Consider the following 12,546-nt stretch of genomic DNA (forward strand, 5'->3'; position numbering starts at 1 on the left):
TGAATATGAGACAGAGGAGATGGTTGGATGTAGTAAAGGACTATGACTGTGAGATCTTATATCACCCAGACAAGGCTAATGTGGTAGACGATGCCTTGATTCGCAGAGCTGAGAGCGCTCCGATCCGGGATGTGTGTATGAGGATGACGGTGATGACTCCAGTCTTAGATACCATCCGAGAGGCTCAGGTGGAGGCTGTGTGACCGAAGAACCGCAAGAGAGAGCGTGTGATTGGCCAGGTTTCCGAGTTAGTGACAGACAGTCGTGGGCTTATGACTTTCCATGGGCGGATTTGGGTGCCCTATACAGGTTGAGCTCGTCGTGTATTGTTGGAGGAGGCACATAGATTGAGATTCTCGATCCACCCAGGGGCCACTAAGATGTATTTGGACCTAAAGAGAGACTATTGGTGGCCCTGTATGAAGAGGGACGTGGCATGGGTTGTAGAGAGTTTCTTGACCTGTCGTCGGGTTAAGGCGGAGCACCAGCGTCCACATGGTCCTTTGCAGCCTTAAGAGATCCCTCAGTGGAAGTGGGAATAGATTTCTATGGACTTTATCACCAAGTTGCCGAAAACTGCGCGTGGGGTTGACGCGATATGGGTGATTGTGGACCGGCTGACGAAGAGTGCTCACTTCCCCGCTATAAGTGAGAGCTCTTCCGCATAGAGACTGGCCAAGATTTATGTGAGAGAGGTGGTAGCTCGGCATGGAGTGTCGACCTCGATAGTGTCAGATCGAGATATGCGCTTTACTTCCAGGTTCTGGAAGAGATTTCATGAGGAGTTGGGTACCCGGTTTCATTTCAGTACCGCATACCACCCGCAGACAGATGGGCAGAGCGAGCGGATGATTCAGACGCGTTAGGACGTGATGCGTGTATGTGTTATGGACTTCGGAGGTAGTTGGGACACTTATTTGACCTTGGATGAGTTTTCTTACAACAACAACCATCATTCGAGTATTGGTATGCCTCCCTTTGAGTTTCTATATGGGAGGAGGTGTCAGACTCCCATTTGTTGGGGAGAGATATGGCAGCGAGTGATGGGTGGCACTGAGATAGTGCAGAAGACGACCGAGCAGATTCAGCAGGTCAGACAAAGGTTACTGACAGCCCAGCGTCACCAAAAGCGTTACGCAGATCGGCGATGATCCGAGCTAGAGTTCCAGGTGGGAGATTTTGTCCTCCTGAAGGTATTCCCATGGAAAGGGGTGATCCGATTCAGGAAACGAGGCAAGCTGGGGCCCCGATACATTGGTCCTTTCAGAGTGATCACCAGAGTAGGTAGGGTGGCTTACCGGTTAGAGCTACCAGCAGAGTTGAGACAGATTCCTAACACCTTCCACGTGTGTAAGTTGAGGAAGTGTGTAGCCGATGAGACTGCAGTGGTACCCTTAGAGGACATTCAGGTGGATGCGAGCCTGAATTATATCGAGAGGCCGATTGTGATTTTGGATCGGAAAGTGAAGGTTTTGAGAAACAAAGAGGTGCCCCTGGTTCAGGTCTAGTGGCAACATCGGAAGGGATCCGAGTGTACTTGGGAGCCGGAGTCCGAGATGCGCGAGCAGTATCCAAAGTTGTTTCCGGAGCCTGATTTCCAGGGCGAATTCTGATTCTAGTGGGGGAGAATTGTAACATCCCGACTCCCAGGCATTTCCTTATTTATTTATTTATTATTTAGACTTCATGTGTGACTCGACGAGTTGTGAGCCTAACTCGTCGAGTAGAGTCCGATTCGACCACGTGGGTTTAATGATCGACTCGACGAGTCAGAGAGCTGACTCGCCGAGTAGGCGCTGCGAGATGAAACCCTAAATCCCTGGGTTTGGGGCCTATTTAAGGAAACTTATGTCCTCATTTCCGCCTCACCAGCTACCCAACTCCCCTGTGTGAAACCCTAATCGGCCTTTGAGCTAAAAGAGAGTGTGTGAGCTAATCCTTGAGTGTTTTGGTGCATCTTTTGAAGAGAAGGGAAGGATTTCAAGCAAGGAACAAGAAGGGGCTGTTAGATCCGTTGCTATTTCGTCCAGAGCTTCTGTGAAAGGTAAAAAGTCCACACCTTTCTCATTATGTTGGTTAGATCTCATGTTTATGGGGTTTAGGGCTTTTTCCATCTAATATTGGGACTTTGAGTGTATTGAGTTCATCTAGAGATTTGGACTTCAGATCTAGACCTTATAAGGTCCCTAGAGTCCAAAGATCCCTGCTTTATTCAGCCATAATAGAGCTTTTGAGTGAAAACCCCTTAATGGATCATGTTTTTGGCATTTCAATCCCTAAGTGCCATGCATGGACATAAAGCTTGTGGCTTTACTAGATAATCGGGCCTAGGGAGGTCAGATCTAGAGTTTGGGGTTGCTTTCCGCCTTAAAAACGTCTGAATGAGAAACTGTCTTAACGGACTCGACGAGTCAAAGAGTTGACTCGGCGAGTCGGCTAGGGTTTTCCCCGATGAGTCTGGGCATGGGTAACTCGGCGAGTTGACGAGACCACTCGACGAGTTAAATTGGATTGTCGCGATATTTCAGAAGAAACAAGGGGACTCGACGAGACACATAGATGCACTCGGCGAGTCGGGTCAACAAGGAATGTTGACTTGAGTGTTGAATTCTGTTGACTGTAGGGTTTGGTCAAGACAGGGATTATGGGGACAATGGAGGGGTAAAATGGTCTTTTACCCATTCCAAGAGTTAGAGAGAGAGAGAGAGAGAGAGAGAGAGAATTGATGGGTTTTGAGCACTACATCAATCCTATGGTGTACATGCAAACCCTAAAGCTTTGGATCTAGTTTGTCTAATATATATGCAATAATCATCCAAAGCTCATAAACCCTAGATCTAGCATATGATAAACGATATTAACATAAGAATAGGGTTTAGATCTTACCTTGATTGTTATATAGCAATAACAATCTCAAAACCTTCTTGATCTTGACTTCTGAAAGCTTAGTGCCTCAAATGTTGCACCTCTAATGGAGTCACAAACACCATGAGCAACAAGATGACTTAGGAGAAGGAGGAGGAGGCACAAAAACGTCCAAGAACCCTTAGGGATTACTTCCACATGTTTTTGGTGCCTTAGGGGTTCCTTGTATAGTTAGGCTATCAGGGTTTTCAACCAGGAAACCCTAATCTGACTGCTTAGGCCCTAAGCAGCCCATGGACTCCCTCCTTAGAGGCCTTGGACGAATTCTAATGGGTTTCCCCATAGATTTTGTCCACTCTAATTTCTAAGGAGTCCATTAGCCCAATTTATGCAATTATCTTATAATTACAGTATCAGTCCCCTTTATTTAATTAATCTCTTTTAGCCACAAAATTCATTCTTATTAATTCTTGACTAATATTAATTAAACAATATGATTTCTCTTTTAATATATTATTCATATAATATATTAATAAATCATAATTAATCCTCTTTCTCCTTAGTTCATCCTATCAGTTGCTATGGTGAAGGCAACCCAAAAGGACCATGCTTGTAATCGGGTCAAGTACATACCAAAATAGTTATGGGCTTAGACACCTAATCCAACAGTCTCCCACTTGGATAAGTCTAATAACTATTCTGCGTATGACTTCAGAACCTGATTAGCAATCGTAGCTTTCAAAAGCCGATTTTAAACTCTGATCTTATCAGAGATGTGTCCTTTAGATAAGGGATCATATATTCCTCCATTCTAGATATCGTATGAACTGAGACATGGATTTAAATCATACTCTCTGTTCATGTGTTGTTTCCCGATTTCCGATTTATGACGACCGACAACAGACTACAATTGAACACATCAACTTAGTCCCGGATTGGCCAAGAGCTTAGGGTGTCATCACTAAATCATCGAGGGGCCCACAGATATCGCTTTTATCCCACTTTGGGTAAAAGGAATGGATAAACTTCGACTCAATGCTCGCTTGTACCTACTCATCAAATCATACACAACAATATGTTTTATAACACCAAGTTACTGGTGCGTTTACATATTATCAATGTGTAACCGACTCGTAAATTACAACTCACATGTCTCGGTTTTAAGAATATAAGATATTATCGTCTCACCAATCACTCGTGATAAAATCCATGAAGCGATCCAAGTGAGTGTGGGTTTAATCCAATGCTCAAATCTTAATTCATAAGCACTCATGAACATTGTAGCAAACTTTTGTTATGTCTAATACACTTTAGACAATCTACAAGCCAATTCATGACAGTCTTCTTTCATACCTACTTCCAAAGTATGAGCGACTGTGGATGGTTTGAATAATCTTATTATTCGGGAAGTCAAAACATGCAAAGTGAAACACAATAATAATTGAATCCAATATGGCCTCAAACTTTTGAGTATAAATAAAACCCCTTTTATTTAGTCACCATATTGATTACACATTATTCATTGTATAATGTTTCGGATAATCAACTTATTAATTGAATTATAACAGCAGTTGTCCCATGCACCAAGCATGCACATTCTGTTTACCTACTTTGTGAAATAGATCAATTGAAAACATTTCCAACGATTCTCATTACACAATCCCTAATCCTTATCGTTAGTGTAAGAACACAAAATTCTCGCCACTACTAGAATATGTTAGATTCTAACATTTTATGCAATGATCCTTTTGTAATCTTGTTGCACAAAAGTCACCAACACTTTGTCAACGAAATTACAAAGTGTCCTATTCGAGATTGTTACAAGACAATTCCATAGATATGAAGTCTCACATTCAAAGTACATTCCTTTAAACATCCTTCTTGGATAAAATTTTCTAATCTAGACATAAATTCTTAACGTCCAACTCCCAATATGGAAACATTTCCATATTTTCCATATGACAACTCATTATTAATAGAATCATATCTAATCATAATAATGTCATTATGGTCCATTCATTACTATACTTCCAACTGCTCACAAACGACCAATCCTTAGCGAACCTTAGATTGTCCTTGACAGTTGTTTAATTATTTTAGTCAAATCCGGTTCTAGTCCTTTTTCCCTCTTGATGCCCTAGGCATTTAGAAAATTTTAGAACAGTCAAATATTACAGCATATGCAATCGAACCTATACCCGAAGCGTATGGGACACGATTCATAATGAAAAACGTGATACTTTACCAGTTTCTTGCTATAATATTGCCATATATAGAACTCCTTTATGTTGAATCTTTTTCAACATAACATCCATATATGTCCTTTGACTAAATTTAATTAAAATTTCTCGATCCAAGCCTTTAGATTTTGGAACGAAGTATAATATTCTCTCCCTTAATTATAGCAAAACAACTTTTCAACCCATGCAACCTTGCAAAGTGAAACTATTGTTTTCTATAATTAATATTGCTAACTTGCAATACTTAAAATAATAATCATGCTCCCACTAACATGATGATTAGATCCTTACTAGCATAACACTTATGCTCCCACTAGCTTAGACATGTATTTAGAAATCTGCTAAACTTCTAGAAAACAATACTTATTGATTTCCAAAGATCATATTTCTAATACGATACGCTTCGACAATCTTTTATCTAAGCTTCCAGAAAACAACTCATACACCTTTCCTTAGATAGCTCACATGTGTGTCTAAACAATTCTAGAACTTATAGCAATAAGTATCGAATGTTCAAACTAATTGCCAAATCTCACAATCCGAACTATGAAGAGGGATGTCGTAGTCATAATCGAATTTGAGAATGCAATTTACATAATCGCTATCTCATTAAAATCTTCCTAGTGAAAGCGTTTCCTCACAATCATTGTCATGAAGGAGAGAAACCTTATGACACTTAGATTTTATGGTGTATGTGTTCCTATCCATGTGAATCTGTCATAACCATAATCATAAGATAATGTTTGTGACAAATCCAAACTCTTATGGACAGAACTTGTTCATTCTTTATTTCTTGCCATCAAGGGTCCCACCATTGCTTCCAAGTCTTCAAGCAGCTCACCCCTACCTATCAATGTACTTTCCATTAATCAGGATGCCTTGCCTCTATGCAATCAATTGAGAACTCATAGAACTCATATGCATAGTTGACTTAAACTGGAATGGCACAGAAACAAAAAATTGTGTCAACACGATAGGTTACAAACCTCAAGTCGTGTGCTAGAGTTTAACAATAGGTTTACCCTTGATTAGTTCTTGAAACTTTTCAAGATCATTTAGACTCCCACTGATCTCTTGACATGTAAGATTCTCTTGTCAAGAAACATTTCTTGACACAACAAATATTCAAGAGTTAGTGTAGGTCCTTATCAAGGCAAATACTACACACAATTGGTTTTAGTTGGTCTTTGTCTTACCCAAGACATCACAACTTACCAATTTCAAACGTGCAATAGCAAGAAAACATTTTCCTACTTCACATTTGATGAGTGTGTTAAAATTTCTTAAGATGATGTCACTCAAATCACAATTTTGGAGTATGACTCTAATACTTGATTTTGGAACGAAGTATGATTCACCTTTTGATTTAACCATTTCAACAATTTATGATTCCTCTTCTTAGCCATACTAGTGTACTAAGGTGTCCTTAGAGGATCAATTGTGATACGGTTTCAAATCACTAAGTTAATCATAAAATAGATACTTAAGTACTCTCCCATCTTTTCAGATTGGAGAAACTTTTATCTTTCTGCCTAATTGATTCTTCTTATTCGTTCTGCTATTTGTTGAAGCATTTTCAACGATTCAGAATCATACTTAAACTTTTAAGTATAACCATATTTACTAATCTTTTAGCAAATCATGACGAATATTTTATCGTTCTTTGTGGCGGACTTGACCTAGTGCACAACAATGTGTACTAGATCTCCTAGTCCAGCACTTGACTCGCATACTTATGTGAACAAGGAATTAGTCTTAATTTCCCAAATATGAAGTTTCTCATTCATCATACAATACCAGTTGCATGATTCCAAGTTTCTGTCCAATTGAAACTTGGGCGATGAGAATTTTTCCTTATTTGGTAAATTTCTGACATTACCACAAATAACATAACTAAGAATCAAATCCATTCACAATATTGCTAACAATAGAAACATTCAAACACCAATTTTCATAAAATCCATCGCAAGGAAACATAAATAAGACAAAATCAAAATTTATTTTATTGCGGAAAAATCTTGTCCTTACAATGCGATTACAAATGAAAACTATGTAAATATTATTTAGCAATCTGTCCTAACTCTACAGTAGCAGCTAAAGAATCCGATCTTTGAATCATGTGATAGAAATCCATTTCTTCATGACCAGATTCAGCTCACTTCTTTATTTTAAGCTTCCTTTTTCTTCGATCCTACAAAACACCAAATGCAATCTTATCACATCATGTATTAAGAATCTAAAAAGGAATGTAATAGAGTTAGATAGTGGATTTTACCTAAAGTAGAGTCATACATCTTGACTCTCCCATCTCTTAGATCTCTCAGGTAGTCAGGGCAGCTTCACAACCAATGCCCCTTCTCTTGGCAGTAGAAACACACAGATTCTTTGGAATGACACAAGGGTCTATCTCAGACTTAGCCTTTCTCTTGCGTAGAGAAAACTTTTCTGGACTTCCAATGTTGCCTTTTCCCATAGAAGGATGGGACATTGATTTTCCAGACAAATTTGCTTGACCAGTGTGCCAAATCATCGCTGATTCAGCAACAATAAGCAAATAAGTCAAATCAATGAGGGTTACGTCGTGGTCCATCACATAGTACTCTCTAATGAACTTACTATATGATTCAGGAAGTGACTGAAGAACCAAGTCAAGAGCCAACTTCCTTGAGACATCGACACCCAACATTCCCAATTTATCAATATGCAACTTCATATCCAAGACATGAGCACATACAGACTTTCCATCTTTATATCTTTTTGCCAATAGGGCTTGAGTGACCTTGAACTTTTCAAGTCTTCAAACACGTGGGTCAGGGAGAATTATTGGAGGAGGTGGAGGAAGTGAAGTATGATTTCCATTTCCACAATCCAATCGTGGAATATCATCTTCATGTGGAAAACTTTTTCCAACGGATTCAGGAAGACCATAGTTGTCAGACTTTGACATCTACAAAACGGGATAAATTTAAGTTAGTTGATTGAGCCCTTAATAAAACACCCAAATGAGATATTAAGGCAAGGACCCAACACAATATTCTACAACTTGGAAGAGGGATGTCGTAATCCAAATTGCAGAACATTTGAAGGTAGGTAAATGACGATTTACCAATTTCCATCATGAAAAACGAAAATTGAAAGTTTAACTTTTAAATGAATTGAAACTCCTAGATCTTTTGAGATTCATTGAACTTTTCAATGGCATGTTTAATCTCAATTATGCCCTTCATTTGTGACTGGGATGCCGAGGATCACAAATAAGGTGTGAATAACCATGCGAATGTACGTGGTGCCCTCAATGTTACAGTCACCAAATCGACGTGCCGGTTAACCACACACGCTCCATCGATCTATGACAAACATTGAGTCACCCTTTGACACCAATGCCAATCCCAACTTAGTGTGTCGGTTAACCACACACGCTCCACTAATTGTCTCGGCAAGGGTACAAAGTGTAATTTCATGGAATTGCATCAAATTCACTTTTTCCTAAAGTAACTAAGATTTGGGAATTTATAAAAGTGTTTAGTTACTTCGTATTTCATAATAATTATAATGGAAGGATGTGTCCTATCCTACCCGTTCGGCTAACGACCCTCCACTAGTGAAGAGTGCGGTGGGTAAGAGTGGATACCCAATGACGGTCATTTTACAGGCCGCTTCCTTAAACACCCCTTATAGACCAGCTTCGTGAATGAGGCCTACTAACGGTGAGACTGACTCTTTACTCATACATATATAATATTAGACATTTAATTTTATATATAGTATAAGGGTGTATTTTACACTTTTAAAATACTAGGTGGTCTAATTTAATAAATTATACTTTTTAATTTAATTAAATATAAATCATATCATTATGGATTTATTAACTCTCTTTTAATTATACACTTAATTAATTTAATAAAACCATGAGGGTGTAATTTGAACTTTTCAAAAACTAGGGTTTTAGAATTTAATATTTCAAAATTAAACTTTTAATCAAAATTTTAAATTCCAAAACTTGAGGGAAAGTTTTGAACTTTTCAAAACATTAGGGTTTAGAATTTAAATATTTCGAAATTAAACTTTTTAATAAAAATTTAAATTCCAAAACTTTTGGGCAAGTTTTGAAACTTTTCAAAACATTATCAAGAACATTGTAGATCAAATTACAAATAATAACAATTAAACAATTAATTGGTGGTTATCTAAATTTGACATGATCCAATTTCTTGCAAGACAATTCATCAAATAATTCAAATAATCAAATTTTATCATATAAGGAAATAATAATTCAATTAAATGACAATTATCTTCTATTTTGGCAAGGATAATCACATAATATCAATAAAAGTCAGATTTTATCAATAAAAAACGTTTATGGTAATTATCTATCATCAAAATCAGCCAAAATCCGAAAAAAAATCCCGAAATATCCTCTGTCTGACCCCTGGACTCGCCGAGTTAGGGACTGGACTCGCCGAGTCAGGCTGACTCACCGAGTTCATCCACTGACTCGCCGAATCAGTCAGGCAGAGGACAAAAAACTTCGATTTTCATGCCAAGAATGATCATACAAGCATCAAATACATCAAACAAACAGCCTAGGCTCTGATACCACTGATGGATTTTGAGCACTACATCAATCATATAGTGTACATGCAAACCCTAAAGCTTTGGATCTAGTTTGTCTAATATACATGCAATAATCATCCAAAGCTCATAAACCCTAGATCTAGCATATGATAAACGATATTAACATAAGAATAGGGTTTAGATCTTACCTTGATTGTTATATAGCAATAACAATCTCAAAACCTTCTTGATCTTGACTTCTGAAAGCTTAGTGCCTCAAATGTTGCACCTCTAATGGAGTCACAAACACCATGAGCAACAATATGACTTAGGATAAGGAGGAGGAAGCACAAAAACGTCCAAGAACCCTTAGGGATTACTTCCACGCGTTGTTGGTGCCTTAGGGGTTCCTTATATAGTTAGGCTATCAGGGTTTTCAACCAGGAAACCCTAATCTGACTGCTTAGGCCCTAAGCAGCCCATGGACTCCCTCCTTAGAGGCCTTGGACGAATTCTAATGGGTTTCCCCATAGATTTCGTCCACTCTAATTTCTAAGGAGTCCATTAGCCCAATTTATGCAATTATCTTATAATTACAGTATCAGTCCCCTTTATTTAATTAATCTCTTTTAGCCACAAAATTCATTCTTATTAATTCTTGACTAATATTAATTAAACAATATGATTTCTCTTTTAATATATTATTCATATAATATATTAATAAATCATAATTAATCCTCTTTCTCCTTAGTTCATCCTATCAGTTGATATGGTGAAGGCAACCCAAAAAGAACCATGCTTGTAATCGGGTCAAGTACATACCAAAATAGTTATGGGCTTAGACACCTAATCCAACAAGAATAACCCTTGGTTTATTAGAGTTGTGAATAGAGTGTTAACTACGGTTAATTATCCTATGTGATAGGCGGAGGCTAGTTCGTGATTCGTGTACGAGGATATTACGTGCTTGCTTACGAGGTGAGTCTTCTCACTATACATACCTTGAGTGGTAATTTGTGTGACCGGAGGGTGTTGTATGCTATTATTGAGTATTATGATATCCTGCATTATGTCTTTGTGATTTATGTTGTGTATTATTCTGATCTTTACTGAGTTAGGACCGGAGGGTCCACCCAAGTTATGGGACCGGAGGGTCCCACTGAGACACATTGACCAGAGGGTCTTATTTAAGCATAGCCATGAGAGGCTATTGAGATATGTGTGGTATTTTGGGGAACTCACTAAACTTCGTGCTTACCGTGTTATGTGTTATGTGTTTCAGGTACTTCGCAGGATCACGGGAAGGCACCGGCTTGATTGCACACACACCCGAGTTGGAGATATGTTTTTGGAGGATCCTGGCTTAGTGTTATAAACAGTTTTGAGACATGTGTTTTGATAACTTGATGTTTGTGGAATTTCGTGATTTTGAAATGAGATAATTGGGTTTTTAAATGAAAAATTTTGTTTGTAAATTTACGGTGTTACAGTTTGACTTTTGGTCAAAGTGCTAGTTCAAGGGTATAGACTAAGGTTGGACCTTGCTTGATTTTTAGGTGTGTTGTAACACCGGTTTCATGGCAGTTAGTTATGGTTTATCTGACTTCGTGAGACAGGTGGGTCTTCTCACTATATTGTGCAGGATGCTAGTTGTATCCGTGACTCTTGCATATGTATGTTGGGTTGGGCCCATTTGTATATATGTTAGGATGGGCCCATTTACCTGTTGGGTTGGGCCTATTTGTATGCATGTTAAACTGGACCCATTTGCATGTTGGGATGGGCCCATTTGTATGTTGGGTTGGGCCCATTTGTATGGTATTAGGTATTTTGGGGAACTCACTAAGCTTTGTGCTTACGGTTTTGGTGGTTTAAAATTTTTAGGTACTTCTCGTTTTAAAGGGAAGAGCCCGAATTGACTGCACAATGTTCCCCCTATGATTTTCTGCATTAATGACTTTTGTTATACTCTGACATTTGAGATACATTTATATCATGTTTGATTTTGGAACAAATGATGTATGAAAATTGAAGGCTTAAAAATTAATTTTTTGTATCAGTATTTTGGGATGTTACAATATATATATATATATATATATATATATATATATATATATATATATATATATATATATATATATATATATATATACAACACACAATAACGCATGAGTGTTTTTTTTCATAATTTGTCTCTAATCAACATTCTTAATTCACATTCTCCTTTGATGAATCTTCGACGACGACAACTTGAGACTGGGGTCATTCGTGAATTGGCTAAATGATGGTATTTCGTACCAATAATGAAAGCTTTTAAGGATCGATGGAGTGGGCATCAACAATACTTGGCACAGTTCGACGAACATCGGGCCTTGTCTTCGGCGAGCTCGGCGAGGCGAGGCAACTCGGTAGATATCTACCGATGAGAGATAAGGAAATTAACCCATTTTTTTAACATTTATTCCTTTTTCTCATTTCCAAAAAATAACCTATTTTCAAAAAAATACTCCCTTTTCAAAATATAACCGTTTTTTTTTTCAAAATTTTAAATTTTAAACATTCTATCTTTCACTCTAAATAACATCAATCTTCATTTTTCACTACATTCAAAACTCTTCCATTCTATTATCCTAACCTTTTTATTTTCTCTCTTCTTCAAACCTCCTCACTCAAAATGGCTCGTGTTTGGTCACCTGAAGAAGAGATCTTATTGACTCGTTCATGGGTTGATGTAACAGAAGGACAAATCAACATTAACCTCCCTTCGACTACTTTTTAGAGGAGATTCGTCGAAAAATATAACCGCCAAGCCACTGAACCTCGAAATAAAGAGCAACTGATCTCCAAATGGAGACATGCAAATGTCATTTCAATTCAGTTTAACAAT

This window comes from Lactuca virosa, chromosome 4 (assembly GCF_052849685.1).
Source record: "Lactuca virosa cultivar CGN04683 chromosome 4, Lactuca_virosa_CGN04683_v6, whole genome shotgun sequence".
Lineage (NCBI taxonomy): Eukaryota > Viridiplantae > Streptophyta > Magnoliopsida > Asterales > Asteraceae > Lactuca > Lactuca virosa.